This window comes from Bombus pyrosoma, linkage group LG4, assembly GCF_014825855.1.
Source record: "Bombus pyrosoma isolate SC7728 linkage group LG4, ASM1482585v1, whole genome shotgun sequence".
Lineage (NCBI taxonomy): Eukaryota > Metazoa > Arthropoda > Insecta > Hymenoptera > Apidae > Bombus > Bombus pyrosoma.
Genome location: NC_057773.1, coordinates 13081664 through 13105254, shown reverse-complemented (window position 1 = coordinate 13105254; position 23591 = coordinate 13081664). Strand labels below are relative to the sequence as shown.

At 39.3% G+C, this 23591-nt stretch overlaps 1 protein-coding gene across 1 annotated transcript in view; it reads left to right on the top strand.

Moving 5' to 3' along the window:
• Window positions 1-23591, top strand: part of LOC122566687 — a 99467-nt gene that overhangs the window by 45144 nt on the left and 30732 nt on the right. The window lies entirely within an intron of this gene.

Below are 23591 nucleotides of genomic sequence, written 5' to 3'. Positions count from 1 at the left end.
CCGCACTGCACAACGCGTGCAATCCGCCTCACCACCCACCAACCTACCGGCAACCTTACCCACTCTCTACGTTCCCTCGTCTCTGACTCACGGCCTTCTCGTTGCCCCTCTCTCTGTCTGCGTCGCCCCGCGTCGCCTCTTCGACCCTCTTCCACCGGTTACGACACACGTACACGCAAGACCGAACACGTGCTCGTACATTCGAGGGACGTACCCGCACACCTTCACGCCAGCACGCACGTAGTTGCAGTTGCGCTGAGTCACACGCACACATGTCCTCTTTCCAGCCCGTCGTCTACTACTCCAACCGCCTCCTCCTCCTCCTCCTCCTCCACCTCCGTCCACCTCCTCCGCTACCTCCTACACCTCCAGCTCCAACCTCCTTCCCTTTTCCGCGTCCGTCCCTTTTCCGCTTCGAATCGCGCTCCCTTACTCCCACGCTCACGCAAACCCAGGACCTACGGACCTAGGAACCGCACCCCGAATATCGAGCCGCTCTCTCCAACGTCGCCGAATGCTTTTCGGGAATGCGGTCCGTCCGATATCTCTCTTCCTCGTCGCGGCCCGGCCACGCTCGCCTGCTTGCGAGCGAGCCTGCATTTTCAGAAGCCGGAGAGAACGGTCTCTCTCTCCTCTACCCTCCAGCCACCACCAGCGAGAGAGCGGAGATTCGTGGCTTTGCTCCGCCGCGAAACACCAATGCCAAATTGAGCGCGCTGCAATTAATTTCCTCGTGGCCCTTTGACCCCTTCCCCTTTTTCCTTCGATCTCTCCTTTTCGTCGCGTTGTTCAAACCTGAAAATTGATAGTTCCATTCCGGTCACCCGGACCAAGATACTTCTTCAACCCTCCGCGAGATTCGTCGATTCGTATCGAAGAAAGTTTAGAAGAATCCGGCTAACAAAACTGGCCGATGATTTAATGGATTCGAACGAGAACGTTTGAGCGGACAGTGTAGGAACTGGATGGACATGGTGGTGGGACGTTGTTTTGTTTTACAGGACGTCGAGCAAAGGTTGTACGTGGGAGCTTGTATTCGTTATATTACCGCTTTTGACGGAAAAGAGTGAGTGGAATGAATTTACTGAAAATCACTCACTTTTTTCGGAACGGTATATTGGAAAGACGCGACAAGTTTGTTCATACGAAACTGACAAAGTTTAATGATCGTCCAATCTCGAATGTACAATACATATATCTTATTGATGACAGATAATTCGTCATTTTTCGTGTAGTTCACTCCGACCCCTACTACCTAATACGTACGTACGTGTAGAACGAAACGATAGAAACGATAGAATCACGTGTTCTGTTCTCCGGCTATTTGTATACGTTAAATTCTCTCGCCTCGTACGTCACTGTAGTACCTCGGTTTTTTTAGGTTTTTACGAGTTGCAAGATATTTGGAAGCATACACTTGGAAAAAATCATCAAAGTATTTGAACACTCAATTGTTCACGATGTTAAAGCAGGATATTTTGCGAAGCTGTATCTTCAACACTAATTGCACGTTCAAGACTATTATTCGTGCTGTTGTACTAATTTTTCACTGATTGCAAACGTACGTTTGCAATAAATCTGCTGTAACGTCTACATACGTTTTCGGATTTGTTGCAAATTTTACTATTTATAAACGCGATTGTCGCGTCTCGTTGTAGCGCTTCGGAATTTTTAAAAAGTTTCGTTTATAATGCGAATGATATATTCGTAAAAAGATGCTGTTCGGGTACTTTAGTGAACCACTTTATATAGAAAACTGGTGGAAAAATCGAGGTCAGCCGGTTGCTAATTCCAAAATGTCGCTGCTCGAGCTGGGACGACGAGTCTCGAAAATGAAAAGTCCCGAACCAGCTCGGCATCGCTGTCAAGATTCCAAAGCGGCGCGCTGAAAGATTCATAGGAATAAACAGCGTACGATGGAAAAGAGCGGCATACCCGCTGGTGAGGGGGTGGAAGTAAAAAGGGGTTGGCTAGGGGGTTGGAGGTGGGACGGCTCGGGTTGGAACGTCGGCGTCGCCGTTGACGTAACTTCGCGAAATACGTAATTAAATAGCGAGTCGATCCGTTCCATCGTCGAGTATCCCGCGGGGTACATTCCGATTTCTGCATTCTGCCCCGTTCCCCCGTTTGCCGCGGCGCGCTTCCTCCATTACCCTGGGCCGCGTTGCATATTTCAGCCATCCGATTTCCAGCCCTGTCACCGTTTCGCCCCGTTTTATCTCGCCGATAATTGTATTTCCGTTCAGCGCCGTTGATCAGACCACCGGCGCGCGGTCAACGTGTGCTCCGATATATTTATAATCGAACATCCCGCCGGAAAGGGACGAGTAATACGGAATAATCCGCCATGGATTCTAAGTTGCTTCTATTTTTCGTTTTTCTCTCTCATTTCACCGGTAGATAGATTTATTTAAATAAAGTGATTCTTGCGTAGTTCTTTCTTGGATAATTAGAAATTGGAGATAATTTCAAGTCTGGTTAATTGTTAGGTTATTCCATAAATAATGTTCTGTTCGCATATGTAAACGTATTGACAACTCGAGAACATGAAAGAGGTTTAAAATATAAAATTTTGAACTGTAAAATCGTTGATAAATAATTTATCATTTGTTTATTTCGTAAAGCTATGTTTTATCTTCTTTATCGTATTTTAATTTTCTATTAAACAACTGTTTAAATTTTGATACAAAATGTTCGCGAAATGGTTCGTTATTGTATTTCATTTTTTACTCTTTGTAGCATTCTGCAATGATCGAAGTAAATGAAAATCCGCTGATAAGGAAAGCGCGTATACCGTGAAGACAAAGAGAGGAAAATCAATTGTTTTGAAAAATTTTATTCGTTTATAAATATATTTTCATCGAAGAATTTATGCTCGTTCGTTGTATATTGGAATACCTAAGCTTTTTAATGGAATCGCGATAACTTGTATGATGTGATCCGATCATTTTACTAAAGATCAACAAGAGGTTTTGATATTAGCGGAATTATATAAAAATTGTACGAGAGAAACGCGGCCTCGTATTATATGGCGCGGAAAACTGGAATCCGAAAAATATAGACGAATCTTTTTACTGGAAATAAATTAAAAAAAAGGTTTACCTCTATTTGAAATCTTTGATATATTGATGCAACATCGAAACTGAAAATCCATTATTGTCCTCAGAGACACGTACATCGGACGAAAATTAAGCGAAACTAAAGGAATTTATTATTTTTTAAAAGTAAATCCATCGTTAAATTAATTTAAATTATCGAAAAATAATGAACCGAGTTAAAAGTGTTCCATTTAAAGCAGCAGGGCTAGACGCTTTTTTTTTAAATTGAGCGGATGAATTAAGGAATTAAAGTAAATGCAATTTCGGCGATCTGATGATGAGCGCTTCGTTATACGACTTAAGTTAAATGAAACGTCAGGTGACGCGTCGCGGGTCAACAGGATCAGTTTCCAATATCCATGCATGTCTAACGTTTTTTCTGTCGTTGCGATTGTCAGTCGTGTATATCAAACGGTCACACTTAATAACGAGGTCGGTCATTGATTTCTTGATACACCGTACTCGCACAGAGAAAAGATTTTGATCAGAAATCGATATCGTAACAAACGAGATTTTAAAGTGGCATCAATCTTCATCAATTTCTTTTCATTGAATAACTTGAATTTTCAGTTCGCCGATGTCAAAATGGTCCATGAATAATACGTCAAAATTCGAAGATATTTTGTAAAATCGTTTCGTCGAGTCGAGTATTTTTCTTCGAAGGGAACCTTTTGTTACGCCATTGAAATCAAGTAGCTAATATGCTGTGGAATCATGTTGTTTTAATACTCTACACATGCTGATGTCTTCAAAATCCTATTCATCTTCTATCATCTTAGATACTAGTCCGATTTATCATCGTGTTCTACAGTTTCATGATACAATTCAAATCGCGTTATCTACTTGTATCGATAACAAATTCAAGTTACCACTGATGCTTAAAGAAACTTCAGAGAGTATATTTTACGAGTAATACGAATCCTAACAAAACATCATAGAGAAAATTACAAGCTTTTTATCGTTCGAAAATTTTCACAATTTTAAAAGCCAATATTATTATCCAATAATCCAATCTTCCTTACAAATATCGCGAGTAACGATATTTCTCATTTCACTTAACGAAACCCAAAAATCATCCCAATCCTCCGTACATGATTAATACGAACGATTAAGGAAAACCGAATACCACGTCGTCATACCAAAACCAATTTCCCGCAAACGATTAATATTAAAACAATTCGACGTAACAACATGGTGGCCAGGAATGATTAACAAGATGAAATGATTATGATTGAACAGGAACGTGATCCACGTCAATTTCCCGGCCGGCCAATCGACTTTTGTCATCCGAACACCGTACTAAATCAAACGCAAGCAGGTCCAGACGTCATCCGGGGCGAATACCGGAAACGAGCTGTCTCGCGCGAGGTATCCGTGTATCAATACGTTCAGCGAATCACAGCGATTAATCGGGCGCCGATAATTTTCCAATTTCGAGTCACCGCGGACCAATGGTTGGAACGAGAGTCGCTGGAGAAGGGGAGTTTAACCCTTCTTCTAGTTGGAAGTAGTAGCGCGTGGAAGAAGCAGCGTCACGAGTGGGTAGGGAATCACCGACACTCCAATCGTGGATATACGAGGTCGATAACTCTTTTTACCTTTTCCTTTTTCCGCGTTTTCCCTTATCCGCCCTCCTCGAAGTCTGAGATCGAAGCGGCGCGGCCGGAAACGCAATCGAACCGTCTTTCGATTCACTTAACGGACGGTATTAACTCACGTAACGTATTATACCGGGATGTAAATATACAGTAAAGTATCTTTACGAGCATTCTCTACAAGTTCGCTCTCTTATCCGGCCGATAAAATTTACAGCGTCTGCAAGGGCTCTCCGCCGCCGCACGGAGCACGAGCCACGCGTCTCTGCAGACGCGTGCAAGCATACAGGGTGTACCAGGCAATTGGGACAAGTTGTATGAAATATCGAAAATGATTAGAAATATCCTATATTAGAATTATTATATATTAGTATATTTGGAAGATAGTTTGATAGACGAGTGTGCATTCGTGCATTTACAGATTACCATTTACATGTTCTTTCTCATTGGAGCTCTAAACATTATCGCAGAATGATTGGAATTTTTAGTTCAATATTTGCACGATGAATCGCCGGTTAATTTATATTTTATGAATATAAAACTCGACGCCAACGTTCTGATAGAACGCGTACATTTATGGGAAGAATTGTGGAAATAGATGACGAATGTTAAATTACGTGGCATAATAATATTTAATATCGCGTGGCTAAGCTATATTAATTCCATTGGACAGAATTATTTCTGTTTTATTTTCTAATACAGCATCCGTATAAAATGGAGTTTGCTTTGCGCTGCGCGTTTTGCTGTTTGCGTAGAATCAATTCCTGGATCCGAAATGGGTGACTAAAGTGTAAATTTATAACGAACTATATGAAGTTTCGAAATCCGGATGGCACATTCGCGCGGCTCGCGTTCCATATCGATATTGGTGCAGCTGAATGATTCCGTACAGTGCACACTCAATTATTCGTAAATCGCCGATTTTCGGTTTTCAAATTCTAAATCAAAAAGATTCGATACTTTCGTTCCGCGTTTAAATTACAAGCATACTTTATTTTCCTAAAACCAAGTTGGACTATTAGAAATTAAATTAAATTACGATGTACGAAGAGCGCACACAGCCTTGTGCAATACAATCAACATCATATTTGTAACTCGCACATATTTTCGCTTCTACCATCCGGAAAACCTTCTCTCAATTTTTTTAAATCGCCTAAGAAAGAACTGACAATTTTTTAAACTTTACAACGTCGATACATCGCAAAGATTTGTTGTATTTACAAATATTTCCTAAAAACAATCTCAACGCCAGAAATCTACGTTGAAAAGTTGTTCCCGTATAAAAAAACAGAAATATGACCTATTTTTAGCCTTCTGATTTTTATGCTAAATTCCTCAAATATCCGCAGCTTTGGCGTAATAACAAAAGCTGGAAACCTCTGCGTCATGGAGCTCGTGGTAACATCAAATTCACCCTCGTCAGATATCCGCCATAATCCAAAGTTTTCGTATCGACGAGGAACAAGCGAAAGCGTGTAAAGCTCGCGAGATTGTTCGAAAATCGAGCGTCGTCGTCGTCGTGAGAAAGGGTATGTCTCGTAAAGGAAGAGGGTGGACGTTGTCGAGAAAGGAGAAGAGGGGCAGGCATCGCGTTATTAGATACCAGATCTCTGCTCGACCGTGCTCCCAAGCAAAACGCGTCGCCAGCAGAACGGTGCGGTTTAAGTTCCGGGAAGAGGCGTGAGTTCCGGCTACGCACGCCGTTCAGCCTGGTATAACGTGTACCAGATACGTACGTGTACCGTGCAGTACCTGAGGATAGGCTCAGGTTGGCCCGCTGACGACAAATGTAATGCCACGTCCCTCCAGGCGAAATTATGCTTAGGAATGCCTTTGGTCACGGCTTCGACGTAGAACTACGTTTCGTAGAACGCCGCGTGAACTTGCATAGAAGTGTCTTGACCCTGTGTAACGTTTTGTGATCTAGAAATCGCTATATTTGAATTTTTCTTATATGCGTTGTTGCACGTATCATTTTTGTTATTTTTCTATGTTATTGCCGATATTCTATATGTACATAACATATTTACTCTATATTCTTACTTTTGTACTCTTCAGTAGATTATTTTTATCGTTTTTTTTTTTTTTTTAATTTTTATATTATATCGTTTTGGTATAATTTAACGTAACTTTGCATGCGTTAATTTATTCATCGACCATCTAATGTGTTTTATTGATACATTATTGTGGTATTATTATCGGGCGGCTCGTTTATAACAGTTATTGGTAATAAATGCCAATTGTTAGATCGAAACGAAAGGCTACCATTAATTATAATGCGTCTCTTTCGTAAACAAACGAAATTGCAGTTGCAAAGAGTTAACCAATTTGCATGTCAGAGTAGCCACATCAAACTTTCCTGAGCTAATTTCCATCAAAACGAGTAGCCTGTCATTCAGATTTCTTCTCAAATCAATTTACTTGAATTTAAATTGTCTTATTGCGTGCTATCAATCCTTTCTAATTGTATGACACTGACTCGTGGTATGTGGTATGTACGTTAAATGAATTGTAGAAAGATTTAGTTTTTTCTAAAGTAAATTAATCTTATGGGCATTAACGTTTCTTTTTTTTTTTCACTAACACGAAATTGAAAGAATTAACAAATAGCAAAAATATTTCTTAAATAAATGAAAATTTTTTTTAAAGAAAACATCAACGAGGATATTCTGTTAAACTCTTTACGAACAATAATAGTAACTTAATTTATTATTACACTTTCAAGTAACTGCTTAGCTCTTAGCAAATTGGTATGCTCTTTCATCTACTCGAGCATTCTTCGGCTACTATTTTGTGGCTTTAAGAGTGGTCTCTTGGTAGCGTCTCTTCCGCGCAATTATACGGAATAAGGATTTCTTTCTAAAAAGGATTCGCTTCGAAAAGTCGATCTCGTTTTCGAGGGACGAAAGAAAAGTCGATCTCGTTCCGTGACAATCCTTTCCACGGTAATTTCTTTGCACCTCGTCCGTTCTTTTTCTTTACTGTGAACCCGCCTTTTCTCTTCGGTCTTTTACTAGTTTTTGTGCACGTTGTTGCTGAAAATTTTTGGCTTTGTACCCGCTCTCTTTAACGAAGCCCGCTTAATTATATGACAAGTCGAGCAGGGTTGAATTCTTGCACGGTTCAAGCGTCTAACGATCACTTCTTAAACTATTCTATTCAGTACTCTGCTGGTAAAGCGACCTTTCATTTAAATTAGAAAAACTCACCGCCATTAAAATGCATCGTACCTCTCAATTCTTGATAATATATCAGGTTCGATGGAAATTTTCCACGCTTCTGTCTCATAAAATGCCGCTGGAATTATGCTTGCGGAATACTATTACTATTACGGCTAATGTGAATTTCCAATGTTTGATTTCCTTTTCGATAAACTTTCAATTTTACATACGATAGTTTTGCAATGCTGCGAATGAATTGGAGTTGGTACACATGCGTTAATGTTAGATACTCAACTTCAAAATTTTTCATAAAATAAATTTGCAAAGAATATCGAAATCAATATAGAGGAGAAATTTGAAACAGCAGAAACTTCTGTGTCAGAAATTACTTAAACACGAATCTTTTTACACGAATTCCTCTAAGTTCTAATATCTCAATTTTATAAATACTGAGATTGCTGCTACCTGCATCAAGCCACAGATATTTACATGTAGGTACAATATATATATTGTATCGTATGTGCACGCTGTTTCGCCTACGTAAAAGATCACCAGAAACCTAGTTCTACCATTTCACGAAGAAAAGGAGGCGAGAGGCAACGCTCAAAAACCAAATAAATCTCGCGCCTTGCTCGCGACGCGGCTTAAACAGGTTTATCTAGAGAACAAAGTACGTACTGTAACGGTACCTATCGGAAGCGACATCTCTTTCATCGCTATCCGCTACCCCAGAAGAGCAAATAAAAAACGAGTTTGCTCCTCTCGCCTCGGAAGAACTGTTTCCCCCCGATTCACTAACTCCGTTCAAATAGCCGGCAAAAATGGGGCAAAAAGACGTGGGACGGAGAAAGAGAGCTGAGAAGGGAAGGGGAAATCTTTCGCCGATTAGCCGAAGGAACGGTGGATGAATTCGGTCTGAAGCGGCAATTAAGCCAGCCATGCATTTTCTGGAGCTAGTCGGCCAGCGAATTTCAACCGGTCGTTCCACGAACTCAGAGAGCTGAACGAAGAGCTGCAACGAAGAAGCTGAAGAGGAATTCCCGCAACGTAAGTGGAGACACGGAATCCGATCGAAGGAGTGCGTCTTGGTGGCGCCGTTGCGTCTCTGCGTTAGTCGAGACGGCAGTCTGGGAACGTGCCGTTCCAGGGCGTCCGTTTACTTAGCGGGAAAAAAGAAAGGATAGATGCAGCAGATTGATTGCACGCCGAGCAGGGAAAGGGATCTTACGAAAATGCGACTGCGCTTCGTGGCACCGAGATTATCCGCAACATCGCCTATGGCGCTTGGCCGAACCTGGATGGAACGTGTCCCCGAATGCAATCTCTGTCGTCCTATAATTTAGCGTCTCTCTACAGTTTTAGAGTGTCAGAGGAAGTCTCGATGACCGCGATGCGCTGAAAGGAACTGGGTCTTGGAAACGTGGAAACTGCGTTTTTGCTACGTTTTGTTCGAAGACTTTGCAGAACAAGCGATAAACATCTGTAGTTTTGTTCCGCGATTTTCAATGTCTTTTATCTCATGGCACCCATAATAAACTATAATAATTACTGAGATTCTACAACGCGATAGAAAGTGTATTATATTTGATTCAAAATATAGCAGTCACGATATTTTTATTCGTCAGTCTAAGGGAAAAACAGTCAGGTATCGAATGTTTTAAACGCGCTTGCGGCACGCCGATTAAAAATCGCGTGTGTCTAGTTGCGTCGAAAATTATCACTGTGTCTAATAAAATTATTTCCGTATGCAGACTATAGGGGGAGGATATGATAAGTCAAATCCGCCATATTTTATAGGGAAGCAGTTTTAGAACTGGATACATCGTCAATCAATCTGGTGTTACCAAAATTGTATTTTCATTTAGTTTTGAAGCTAAACGTATGTTTTTTGACTCAACACTAAAATGTTGAAGATATTATAGTATCGGTTAATAATAATTATATCGACGTTTTATGTATTGTTCAAAGACCTCATCTTTGAACCTAACAGGGTGGTTTTCATTTGCAATCACGTCATTAAAAAATCTCCTGTTTGTAACTAACAAGACTTGAAAAAGATTATTCTTTTAATTGGCGATTGGTGTTTCAGGATATTTTGATATATTTTTTCCTAAATTTCCACTACCGAAACTGCGTAACTTTTTATTGTTCAAACTGAATTCCGTTTTTTACGTATTTTCTCAGGAACGGAATTTCGAGAATACTAATTAAAAATTATCATTTATCAGCTTCAAAATAATTTTTTATCCGCTACGTAACTTTCTTTCTAAAAGTGGACTATGCAGGTAAAATTTGATTAAAATTGCTTTAGCGGGATGAAGTAAATATAGGTCACGAAGTTCGAAACTTCCCCATAATGATAGCAAAGCTTAGTTCTCAGTTCCCGTAAGATTATCGCAATGCGTTACAAAGTAAAGATCCGCGTATCGAAATATACTTACATATACAGTATAACGTATTCAAGTGTATCAAAAATCTTACTTCAAACGTTTCAAAAAATAATTTCAAGGATTAACTCACATCGGATTTACACTTTGAGCAAACTTCTCGCTATTCCCTATGTACCTACATATATTTATAATTCAGTTTTCTCTTTTTCACTTCGATAGACATTTAATTTTTGCCAATGGTCCTCAAGTTCCTCTAAACGACATTCACATACAGTACACGTAAGAACGAACATACAACCGTCGATTTATTCTTCTCGTTATAATTCTTCGAAATACTTTTACCAATATCATCCGCGTAATTCAAATCGTCATGCTACGTGGGACACAAAATTCCAATTATTAATAATCGTTCGCCTAACACTCCAGCACTGAGCTAATTATCAAATTTCGTACAAGATTAGCTGCTTTCCCTCTGATCCCTCCTGACATAGCCGTACACCCAAACAAATCTAATTACCAGCCACGAGAACGACCACCATTGCTGTTATTCGAATGCGAATCATTCCACGGTGCACATTCAAAAACAAGCACGCGATTCATCCGCCGTGAAACTTCGACCCGTATACTCGACGATGTATAGTCTCCAGGCGATCGTTGGCATCATCATCATTGATCCCGATAGTCGCGAGATCGGGCAGCCAGGTTACTTTCCCCGCTTGGAGGGGCGCAATTTCGAGATGAATGCGGTCGTCGATTCGACGAGGCTGGTCGTCGTAAATCGTGGTCCGAGGGTCGGCGTGACGCGGATTTGCTGCGGCGAAGGCATCGAGAGGCGGCGGGACCTCGTGGAAAGGGAGCCGGGAAAACCGGGCTAGGCTCGTTCTTAGAATTCTGCGATCGAGATAATATCGAGCATTCGGGGCGTGGATTTCCCGGGGGAAGGAGCACGTTGAGCGCTAAAAGGTACACGCCGATCGGTCCGTAGATTCGACGTCTTGTCCCCGGAGAATCCGGAAAATCTGGCCAGGCCGAACCTTTGGACGGAGATAGAGGACGATGAGGAAAGAGCAGTCGCGGAGGTTAGGGATCTGGAACGTGGTAGAACGACGGAGGAGGAGAGCGATGAAAAGCGGCGTACAGGAGAAAGGATTGGTGTGGAATAATGGAACGAAGAAGGAGATTGGAGGACAGGAGGGAGGAGAAAAAGAAAGGGGCGGCGGGGAGGAAAGTTAAGAGAAAGGATGATCAAGGAACAAAGGACGGCCGAATAGGTGTAGAAACGGAAAAGAGAGGTTCGAGCAACGGCATCGGTGGAACGGTTCGGAAAAACAAAGCGAAAGACCGACGACTGGAAAGAAAAGAGGCGACTACGAAGAGAGGAGATCGGCACCGAGAGTCCGAAAGGAATTAGATTTGCTCGGTGCTAGCCAAGCGCGACGAACAGAATGCAACGCGATCCGCCGGTAATTCGAAACGCGTTCCTCGGAAACACGGAGAATTATTCCTTTGCCGCGCTGTTCCTGCTATTGCCACTGACGCTCCCGTTGCTCTTTTCCGCTGCTATTGCCGCTGCTGCTGATGTTGCCGCTGCCACTCGTTCGTCGTCCTCGTCGTTATGCCCCCCAAAGATGCTTCATCGGATCACTGAACCTGCTTGCTTCGTTCGTCGAGAGTAGCGATCGGCCCTGATACTTTTCTAGCCAGACCATTTCCTATGGGATTCCGAGTTCGGACGAAGCTTAATGATACGCTGGAAAATAGAGGGAGTATTGATTTTTCTTTTTTTTTTTTTTTTTTGTTTAGTTGTTTCTCGTTTTTCATTTCGAAAAGTGTAGCTTTGTGGGATTAACTGGCGTGTAACGCAATTGGATCATCAATTTCACGACCTTTGTAACTGTTCAGATAACAAGTTTATTAAGGTTTGAAGTAATTGAAACGTTGTCGTAGGCGATTTTAATGGTCGATGAAACAATCAAGGGGATAACATTTCTGACGTATCTTATGAATTATTTTACTTTAGTGTGATGTTGCGATATTAATTTTGTTACGACACTAATACGTAATATCATTAACGCCATGAATACCATAAGCTGTGACACGTGAATTCGTGCTTTATAACATATCATATTCATTATGTACAAAAAGTTTGCGTACGATATTATCTAATTATCTAACTATCGATTCTTCTACACTACGCTTTAATGTTTCTTTACATCGCACAATCTCAGGTAGATTTTATTACATCGAATATTAAATTATTTCGCATGCAAATTTATGGACACGGATTACTTAATTAATCACGAAACACGTGTTAACTCCTTATCTGAACGATAAGCCTAATACATGAAAACCACATTACCAACGGTGCTTGATAATTCTTCATGTTATTCCTATATTTCCTGTAGATACTTTACTGCGTTACGTAGATATTTCATGATTCATGATTCGTGAACCAAATTTCAATATTCAGCATAGGTATTATGCATATCAGATAACTCTACATATAGGTCTTTTTATTTGGGGACTACATTTACATCTCGAAAGGATCATTAACCATATTGGTTCGCAACAGTCTAAATTTACAATTTAAAACGACTGGCAACGACATAGATTTAGATATTGACGAAATCACAAGGTATTTACAGAAAAATTTTTTTTCTTATCAAAAATATTTAAAAAGCTTACAAACCAAATTAGGTATGGGCTTATTTCTAGAATATCAATTTCAATGCTGTGGATTTTAATCGATTACTCAATTTTCTATGTACTGTTTAATTCTTCTTATTCACAGGAATGTACATCTAAGCAGAAATATGCGAACAGTTTGATAATAGTTTAGCGACTTACCTGCAAATTTGCAAGTCGAATCTAACTTTTTGGAATCTATAGGATATAAAAATACAAAGTCACAGAAAGCATTTCAGTACAGCGATTGGCATGGTTATGTCGAAGAACTTAGCCAGTGACTTTTGCTTCTACGTATTACAGTCGAAGCATAGCGTTCTTTTTTTTTTCTGTGAGAAACGCTGGTGAATGGAATCGCCATGTTCTTGCATTACGTTGCCATTTATCGTCCCGATTGTATTATTGCTCACGAAACGCGGTGCGCACTTTAAACGTCGTAATTCATTTCACGCATCGATTATACGTACAACAAACGGTTTTCTTGATAGATGGTAATTGCAATATTGATTTGTAATCCTGCAAATATCGCCATCAGTGTTGGAAGAATTAATACTCGTCGGAAAATCGCTGACATTACTAATAACGCTACCTTACGTGATTTATTACTTTCTCCGGGGACAAATAACGTAATAGGTGTAAATTGAATTCTACAAATTCTGCTTATTACGTCAACAAATTTATTATATTATTTATTATCCATGCGTGATACGTCTCAGTTAATTAAGATATGCGTATTAATTAGGTATTGACCTGTATCTATCTACGTTTAACCGATTAATATAAATTACTTAAATAGATAATAATTGAGATTTTTTCCGCTGCCTTCTCTTCATCATTTGCGACCCAATCGTATTTTTCCAACGTTATAAAATATGTCAAGTTGGCAAAAAATATGAAAATGTTCTTACTGATGCGCAGGATTCTTCGTCTCGATTTTACGTTAAACATTTTGTCGACGTATTACAAATTCCTTCGGTTTGCTTAACATGAAAATAACGACCGATACGTATCGGTCACGTTTTCTTGACACTTAAATTCCACGCGAGATCGATGTAATTCGATCTTCAAATTGTTTAAAAATATCTGAATTTAGAGGCGTTGAAAAGTCTCAGCATCGTATAATATTTTTGTCGCACAACAGCTAGAAAATACAGCTTTTCGATTAATAAATTTTCTAGTTTTTATCCAACAACGAAGGAAGAACGTGCAAGGTATCGAAACATGATCTTTAGCCATCGATAAATGCTCACGCTGTTACGGATCGCCACAGACAGGAAATAGACTTTAAACGTGATAAACGTGGTATAAGCCGTTGCTGAAAGCCCTTGATTTACAAGCTCTTTGAACTGAGTCGACGTCTTTGTGCCCGAGTTTCATGTGTATCAGCCCCTGAGTAGCCAAGGCCTATGCGCGTAATCAGCTACGCTAACGACTAATTATTCGATAAAATTAAGCTTGGCCCTTCGATCGTAAACAAGATGAACGAACCGTGATACTTATTGTCCCGCTTCTATCGTTAGACTTCAAAAGATTTATCGCTTTAGGGACCTATCCAGTGTCCTTCGTCGCTTTAATTAATCCTCTTCGATTATTCGTTTTGCTTCTGCTTATAATTATTACGTTCGTGACTGTTAAATAAATAGAAACTGAAAAATGAGATTGATTTGATGAAATCTTAGGATGGATGGATTCTTATGACGTTAAATGTATCGTGATAAATAATCATAGATAACAGGTTGTTAGATATACGGAAATAATATACAAAATTAGGAATCGATGATAAATTTGAATAAAATCCGATTATTTCTACGATTGACAAACTCTGCTGTCTTTTATCAAACTCGAAACGATACGACAGTGAAATTACTTTTACGCGGTAGAACGTAGCTTCTCTTAAACCTCCAATAACGCGGATTTAATTAGTTCAAAGAGCAAGATATTGCGAGAGGACTGTATTGGTACGGTCGGTGGTGAACTTGAGAAATACGTAACGGGACACGCGATTCGAACGATAGCAGCGCGGAACAGGTTTGACTCCATTGCCGATCGAAAGACTCCGTTGTCCCGTGTGCGACGATTAAGTAATTACCACAAATTGGCCCCGACATTTAGCCAGGCCTAATATTAATCGCTAATTAGCGTCTGGCCTGGCTTAATATTAATCGGTGATTAATTGATCGCGCCGATATTCGCTCTGTTATAATATCTGGCCATTTATCTTAAACGATTTCGATCTTTGCCACCGGTGCCAAGAACTCTCGATCCACTCTCGATCCACGATTTTATCTACGGTAAGAATCACGCGCTGGATTTCTATGAAGGCTGTTACACATCCTTGTTGCTGTCACGACCTAGTGGTAATTCTAACATTCAATTAGCGCCTTGAATTATACCAGGGTATACTGGTGTATCTGGTTTGGTTTCGTTTGACAAAATGCCCTCCTTTCGGCAGATATTGTGATTAACGTGTGAAATAATGTGAATTTAGAGGATAGATAGATCGTAGGAGGAGTGTTTTTTAACGTCTTTTGTACGAATTATACGTAAAAAAATATATTTTCCGTGCTATCGGTTAACTGTCAATCACATGAAGATATAACTTTTTCATATAAAAATGTTGTATCTGAATTTAAATTTTCAAAGGGGATTGCCATAACGAAAATAATTTATAATATGATATTTTTGTATAAAATTTTTGTTAGTTGTAACTTGTAAAAGTTGTAACAAGTAACGTTGCAAAAATGTTGCCACGATTGAAAAGTACTCGGTATATGAAAAAAAAAAAAAATAATGTAATTTTACATACACGCATGTTTTTCAAGTTTGTGACTTTTTAATAAATTTCCATGTTACTTCCGTACGCGTTTTTTTATTCTATTTGAATTTATGATTCAATCGTAGATAAACAGATATAAAATTGAAACATACTCGTCTATTTGTTACGCAGCCCAGTTTTATTCTATTTGTGGAAATAAAACGTGGGATTTATGAAACAATGTAAATATCGTAACTATGATCTCTTTTGTCAAGAAGCGTAAATAGAAAATATGCGTGTAATAAAGGAACGTCCATAAAACACAGTTAAACACGTGTGAAATAAAATAAAAAGAAAGGAACGTTTGTAACTTTGTCATACGAAAACAGCATAAACGAGCAGCGTTATTTTATAATTATAATTGCCTCGAAATTTATTTTCAGCTTCTAACGTTTTGTTTGGAATGAAAAAGATGGACGTGATAAAAACTACCGTTACGCTTGTTACTTTGTCTCTCTTCGCCGTGCTCTCTTCCTTCTCTCCTTTTTTTTTTTTCTTTAAAGTCGAATAAAATGAAATTTGAAGAGCGGTTTTCCCAAATATTCGCGACATCAAGTATCCCGTTTAATTCTTTCCAAGCAACTGATTTCGTAGTATAATTGCGGACATGGCAGTCTTTTTCTAACAAAGTAAAACAATACTGGCATTAAAACCACTGCAAAGGTGTATGTTTACTGTTCCATCTCATCCGTGAGAATTTTAATTTTAATTCTAAGTAAACGCGTTACACAGCGCATCCACGTGTTATGCTTACCAAATAGGTTTATATTTAAGTATTAAGGAAACACACGTAACTATAGAAACAGAAATTAACTAAACTTTGATTAAATATCGTAACGCGAATATATTTCGCTGTGACTCGTGTTTATTGATTCTATTGTACGATTCGTTAATTATAATTCGGTCAATTTATGAGTTCATTATAGAACTTTATCCTTGTTATTACTATATCGTATTATTTTATACTTCCTTTAAATGAATTATTATATTGCAATATATTTCAATATATTCGCATATTTATAGGGATTTATGAAACATTTGTCGATGTAAATACTCGTTTTAATGAAACACTTATAAGATACGTATTAAATATAAGAATGTATAGAGAGAAAGTCTGCATCGTATTGGTAATTAGATATCTTTCTAGAATTTTTTTGAAAAATTTAGGTATTATTTATTATTCTGCTTGAAAATAATTAGCTGTTGATCTGATCAAGATGAACGTATACGTGCAAAATGTAAATTATTCTCGATGGAAATATATAAATTCTAGTACGTTATTCGAAATGTACGTTTTTCTTCCTAGTTAATTTTAATGTTAACCTATCCGTAACAAAGCGTGTAGAACTGTACAACTCACTTAAGAATAGTTAAAAATTGCCAAAGAAGCAACTACCACAAACTCGGCCAGAGCTAACAAATGGCTCTTTGTAAACGCAGTAATTATGTTAAACTGATCAATCAGCTTTTTCCACTAAGTCACTGCAAAACTTTCATAATTATCGAGACACAAAACAAGAGATTCCTGTTTCTAAAGGTTACACGATAACATTTCGCTTCGAACAAAATATCCACGTGTAACACGGTATAATCAATCTTCGCATAAACGTATCTATACAAAATTATTATATATATATATATAAAATATTATTTTCATCGATCTTTAGAGATTCACAGATATTCCCCAAATTATCGAACCTACGAAACATTCCATTTTCCAAAACGAAATCTCTCGAAACCGGTGCATTACAATCGTCGAAATCAACAAGCCTAGCCAATCAATCGACTACACGAGAGAGCCAATCGCGAAATATACTTGCCTCACCCCCCTTACAAATCCACAATATACCGCGATACAGCACAATACAATAAAGCAAACGCATCTAACGCGTCAATCTAAAGCGCATCGAACGATTTGAAAATACGCTCCGCGGCCTGCCAGGGTATTACAACAGTGAGCGAGGAGAAGCATCGGCGGAGCGAGAGATCGAAACAGCGGCAACGGTCTCTCGTTATCGCGTCGCACAATGCTTTAAAACGGTTGTCCAACAAACAAAAGATCATAATTTTACTACCTAAATTTTACCTAAACCTTTTGTTTTTCATTTCGAGTTTCTATATTTTCAAGGAACTTTAAGCAAAGTATTTATACAAATAAGTTAACGTGTACAGTGTACATATATGGAACCAGATTGTAGACCACTTTGCCGAATGTATTATGAGCGTCACATAAAATAGTTGGAAACATTAGCACTGCGCGATTTGAGACACGATTACGATCGTGATTATATCGGTGAAAGAAAGGAATTTGAAAAAATATATAAAAGTTATATTATATATGTTCAACACGGAATTAATATATCACTCTTGTAGCGAATATCTCGTAGTTTGTATGTGCATTTTCAGATTTCTTTCAAACTTTACCGATATAAATATCGTAGGTTGGTTGCATTACAACGCTAATAAAATTTCAAAACGTTTCGTGTGTTACGTGCGTTATGCATGTAACATACTCATAAAATATTCATAAGTGTATATTCAGCGTATATTCGTAAAGTGTTTCTACAAGTGTTCAAATACTTTCGTGAGCAAACGCCAAGCGATGTTAGTCTGCTTCACAGTCAAATGGTCGTTTCAACGCGTTCCGTGTCGCGTGGTATCCGCGCGCGCGTGCCAGTACACGGCGCAGAATTCGCAGCGGGTTAAACAGAATAGCGCGCGAATGTTATCCGGTGATCTAGCCGGCTGGCTGCCACATTTTGTGTATTTTTACACCGCAACCGCGCGTTGCGCCACCGTGTCTCTTCCACCCTCTCTTCCGCCCTCTCAACCTGTTTCCCCCTCTCTGCACCGTTACCGTGTGCCCCAATGTGTGCCAGGTAATTGGGTGTGAAATGAAATCTAACGAAAACCCTTTTAGGCGTGTGCACAGTCGCTCGCTTGTGGACAGAGTAGCCCGGCCCATCCTCTTGCACCTTTCAACCCCCTCCCGTTTTCTCCCATCACAGTGCACCCCTTGCCTTGCACCCCGTCCTTCGTCGTTCCGTCAGCCTCGTACGAGCACTCCGCTTTTTCGCCTCCATCCTTCTCCGCGTATCGTGTGTGTATCGCCATCCGAGGCGAGTGTACGCGCGCGCGGATATCGTGTGAGAGGGTGGTTCACGATCAAATAGTTTCCATTTTTTGTCACCGCCATCAGCCGTCCTTTCTCGTCTGCATGCCACAGCGACGGAATATTACGGGACGATGGTTAAACTCCTCGTTCACGCTCTCCACTCTTTTGTTCTTTGTTGCTTTCTTTCGCCGCCAACCCCACTCCTCGAATCCCCTTTCCGTCGCCAGCCCGGGCGCTTTTCCTATTCCCGCGATAGGAACTGTGTTGCTCTCTCTCTCTCTCTCTCTTTCTCTCTCTTCACGCTTTTCGTCTTTTTTCTTCCATTCCTCGTTTTTTGTTTTTTCACGTTCTCGAAGCGGAAATTTGGCCGGAATCGACGCGTTTGTCCGCTTTAGTAGAGACGGCTAACCGGTTCCGGTTTCTTCTTCTTCTTTCTTCTCCGTTGGCGCGATTTTCGCGCTGTTTCTTTATGCGTACTTTCGATGCTTGCAATGGCAATATAAATATTTGTTGCACGATAACGCGATGAGGATGTTTGACGTTGTTCGGCGAGGTGGTTGATTAAAGGCGGCATATTTTACCATAGATTGGATTCATTGTACATGTGTGGATGCTTACGTGTTTACGAGAATTTTAAAGATAGCATGATGAACAGAATGTATGTATATGGTATTCATTGTATCATTTGGTAGACGAAACCGAGATTTGCTTGAATTTCATATTTTTAGTTGTATTCGTGAGAATATGAATTTGCATAAACATTCGCGGTTTAAGAATCATCGATCCAGCCTACGGTAGAATGCCCCATCTTTAGTCGGACATTGATTTGTCATTTGTATCGGTACTTGCTTGCGGTTTGACTTTATAAAATGGTATTTTACATTTAAATGAAATGACATTATGCTGCTTCGCATGTATTTATGCTTCTACATTAGAATTCCAGATGCAATCATTTTGATTGTTGTTCTCTTCTTTCCTATTAGTTTCATACTATATTAATTCGAAGATTTTGATATTCGCTAAACTTTTCGCTTCTTGTTGAAATATTCTACTTATGCAATATATAACAATATATAACATCTATAATCAAACAACGTCGATAAGCGTCACCTTAATTTACCATAGTTAGAAGTGTAAGGAGGGTACCAAATTAATTGACGCGCTGCAAATATTCTAATATTTTCTACGTTTTTATCAATTCCTATCGTGAGAAGATAAATTAAGTTATATAGCATAAAAATCATCAAATACCAAATTCACTGTACGCCTTCCACCACTTTCGGAACGTTCAAACCTACCAAAAGACTGGAATAAAATTGCAAACTCGGTTTCTTCGTACGCAGCCTCTATATATTTCCCATAACGAAACGATGAATCGAGGAATTTCAGGAACGATCATCCTGGAAGCTTTCAGTGGGACCGAGTGAAAGGCGAACGGGTCACGTTTATACGTATCGCGTTTTACGCGGGTGAAACTCGTAAAAGTTTCCTCGGAGATGCACCGTCAATATGCTTAGCCATTTTTGGCCGAATCTCCGCTAAGCTTCTTAACGGATGGGTCGTGTGTACCACGACTCTGTGGCCCTGTGTAAAATGCAAAAAGCTGAGCTCAGCCGTGCCCGTTATTATTATTACGTTAACCGGCGACGCGGCTAGATTGCGTTTTACGCTCGTAAATCGGGCCAGAGCGCGCTTACAGAACCGCGACGATTTTCGGCGTCGTTACGGACCGGAACGAGCCACCAGACGCCGGATTTTTCGGATTTCAACTTTCCTCCCGATGCTGGTCGCCCGTTCCACCGACGAAATTATTCCGCGTTCGCTCGTTTCGCGTCGCTCTCATAGCGATTCGCGTCCTTTTGCTCGTGCCTGTTGCGGTCGTGCGATGCCGTAACGCGTCTGATACACCGCGTAACTGATACGCGGCATTTCCAATTTAAACGAGAAACAATTAATAAGGTTTGTAGATGTTAAACTTTCACGATGTTTGTTACAAGTCGTACCGTTCAGCATAGAAAACATAGAAAACGTAGAAAATATTCGAACGGTTATCGCAGAATCTTTTTATCGATATATTATCGATATATTTCGCGCGTTAGGCGAAACTTTTTGAGATTTCGGTAAGACCAGTGCATTAACGATTACGTACGAGTTTCTCCGACTGCATTCTTATTTATTCCATCCCCTTGGAATTCCGGGCGAAACGCAATTGGAAGGACGCGAATAGACGCAGAATACGTAGATGGAAAGACAGAATGGTGGCTGACTTCCGCTCAGCCACGGCTACCACCTTTTACGAGCCAATAAAACAAACCGAAAGTGGAGTCTAGAAAGCGTCTTTCATCCGGTCGGGACTTTGTGTTACGGCTTTGCTTAAAGCCCCGTACGCAATTGCGTTAAAAACGGGTCGACGATGCCTGATTCTGATAAAAGCGGAATTTATGTTACTCGACCACTTAAAACGTGAAAATCACGCTGTAAAGTTAACTATTCCCCTTTTTCATTTTGAAAATGTCACTGTCCTAACAATTTGAATGTGTAATTTTGGTAGTTTTGTAATTGTTGTTTCTTTCACAGCGGATTATCGCGGATAGGACAAACACGTTGAACGAAATGTACGAATTCGATGAACGGAATCGTAATGAATTTCGGCTGTGCCAACGAAACTCAAGTATAATTTGAAATAGAGTTCGAAAACGGTGCACGTTTTATTTTCACGAAACTATAGAGCTATATAGCTACAAGGCTTTTAATAAATCTTACATATCGATAGATTTTTGTTTTCTCATTTATCGCTGTGAGAAAGTACCGGTATTCTTTATTGCTGTAAACTGGAAATTACACGAAACAGTATCTGATTATGTTTTATGAGCGTTGCTTCTTTTTACTGATAAATTAATTAATACAAACAGTTATCACGTTTGAAGATGGTGTTTTTAACAAATTAATATTTTTGAATTCTGTTACTCGTGGCTTACATACGTGTTAAAGAAACTGAATAGGATCGTAGCTATAAAGAATCACTTTTACCTTGTAACAACAAAGAGAAGATGGTTTAAAAATCAAATTGGTTTTCGTATTCAGATAATATCGATATTAACTAATTTCTTGACTGGATTAAGCCTATGTTTCTTTTTTATTTTTGATAAATACGATTTAAATTGACATATACTGACTGACTGCTAAAAAATTGTACCTTCCAAGAACGTGAGTCGATGGTTTAAAGTTTGGTTAATGGTGAAAACGATTAATTCAGTTTAATAATTTTAACGTTCGATAATGTTTCATCGAATGTTCTTTAAACATGGATAACGAATCGTGCTTTCGTGGCTTAAATTCGAGTTCAATAAAACGTTTCACCCTCTTAATCGATGCGTAAACGTTTTCGATCGGTACCTTCGCAAAATTAAATCGTTTCCTTGCACGCTTGATCGCATAGGGATCCAGGAATATCGAACAAAGATCCATAGGCCTTCTCGTTTTTATTCGTTGACCAACGCGTGAAACCGCTTGCATTCATCGGGAAAAAGTGACTCGGTCACGCCAGATTTTCTTAAGAATCTCTTTTAGTGCCGATCAGATTTGCTGCATCCGTGTGTTTTATCTCACAAGTATCATACACTTCTTAATCGTAATTCATTTTTAATCGTCATTTTGAAAGTTTCGCAAAAATATTATCTCGTTCGTACATACACGTATCGATAAATTTTATCAATAAATTACATTTCTTGTAAAAATTGTACTAGAAATTGCATATCGACTGGAATGACGGTATTTGGATTAATAAATCGATATTGGCTTCATACGAAAACCTACGTACAACTCTTTTAATTTATTGATTTTGTTTCTCGGTAACAACAGATAAATCGATGCATTTTACCGCACCATCTTCACGTAGAAATAATTTTCATTTAATCATAATCTATTTCTAATTAAATTATGTGTTTATAATAAAAATTGTAAGTAAATTGCCAATTGTATACATAGCGTACAGAACATATCGCAAGTTTGAAATTTATTTTGTACGTTTTTGAACAAAATAACAAAAGACTTGATATTTCTTTAAAATTAATATTACAAACATCAACAGTTTACTCAATTATCGTACTTCTTATTATTAATATCCAAATACTAATTTAAACTCGTAAATCCTCTCCCACCTACTGTGAATCTTCTCTCTTGTAAAATATTCGAGTCGTTCGAAACTTTTGACTATCGGTAGCAACACACGCATTTCTCGTTTTTTTTCGCCCCTCGATCCAACGAAAATTTTCACGTTTCGTTATCCATTGTCGAACAGTCGCATCAGCTCCTCCATTACACCAATTATGCGTCGCGCCGTTCATTTTTCCAAGCCTCTCTCTGATTCATCAGAATCTCCTTGGTTCACTGTTTCCGCGGCCCCCAGGAGCGCGCAATTAAGAACAGATGAACATGTGCAGCGGGCCAGCGTTTCGTTTAACGAACCTGGCGAACCTTTTATAACCCGAGAAATACTGTTTCCGGCCGACTGGTCCCACTCGCCGAACGATTTCGTATTTTCCAGGGGTACACGCTAGTTGCTTTGTCGCTGATTCGTTCGTCGACTTATAATCGACCACGCGAACCTTCCATAATGCTACGTAATAATTATAAAATGAAAATTATGTGACTAGTTGCCTGCTTTTATTAACTTTTATACATTTTTCAAACTTTTCTATCGGCAAATATTCGACGCGCGTTATAACTTTAG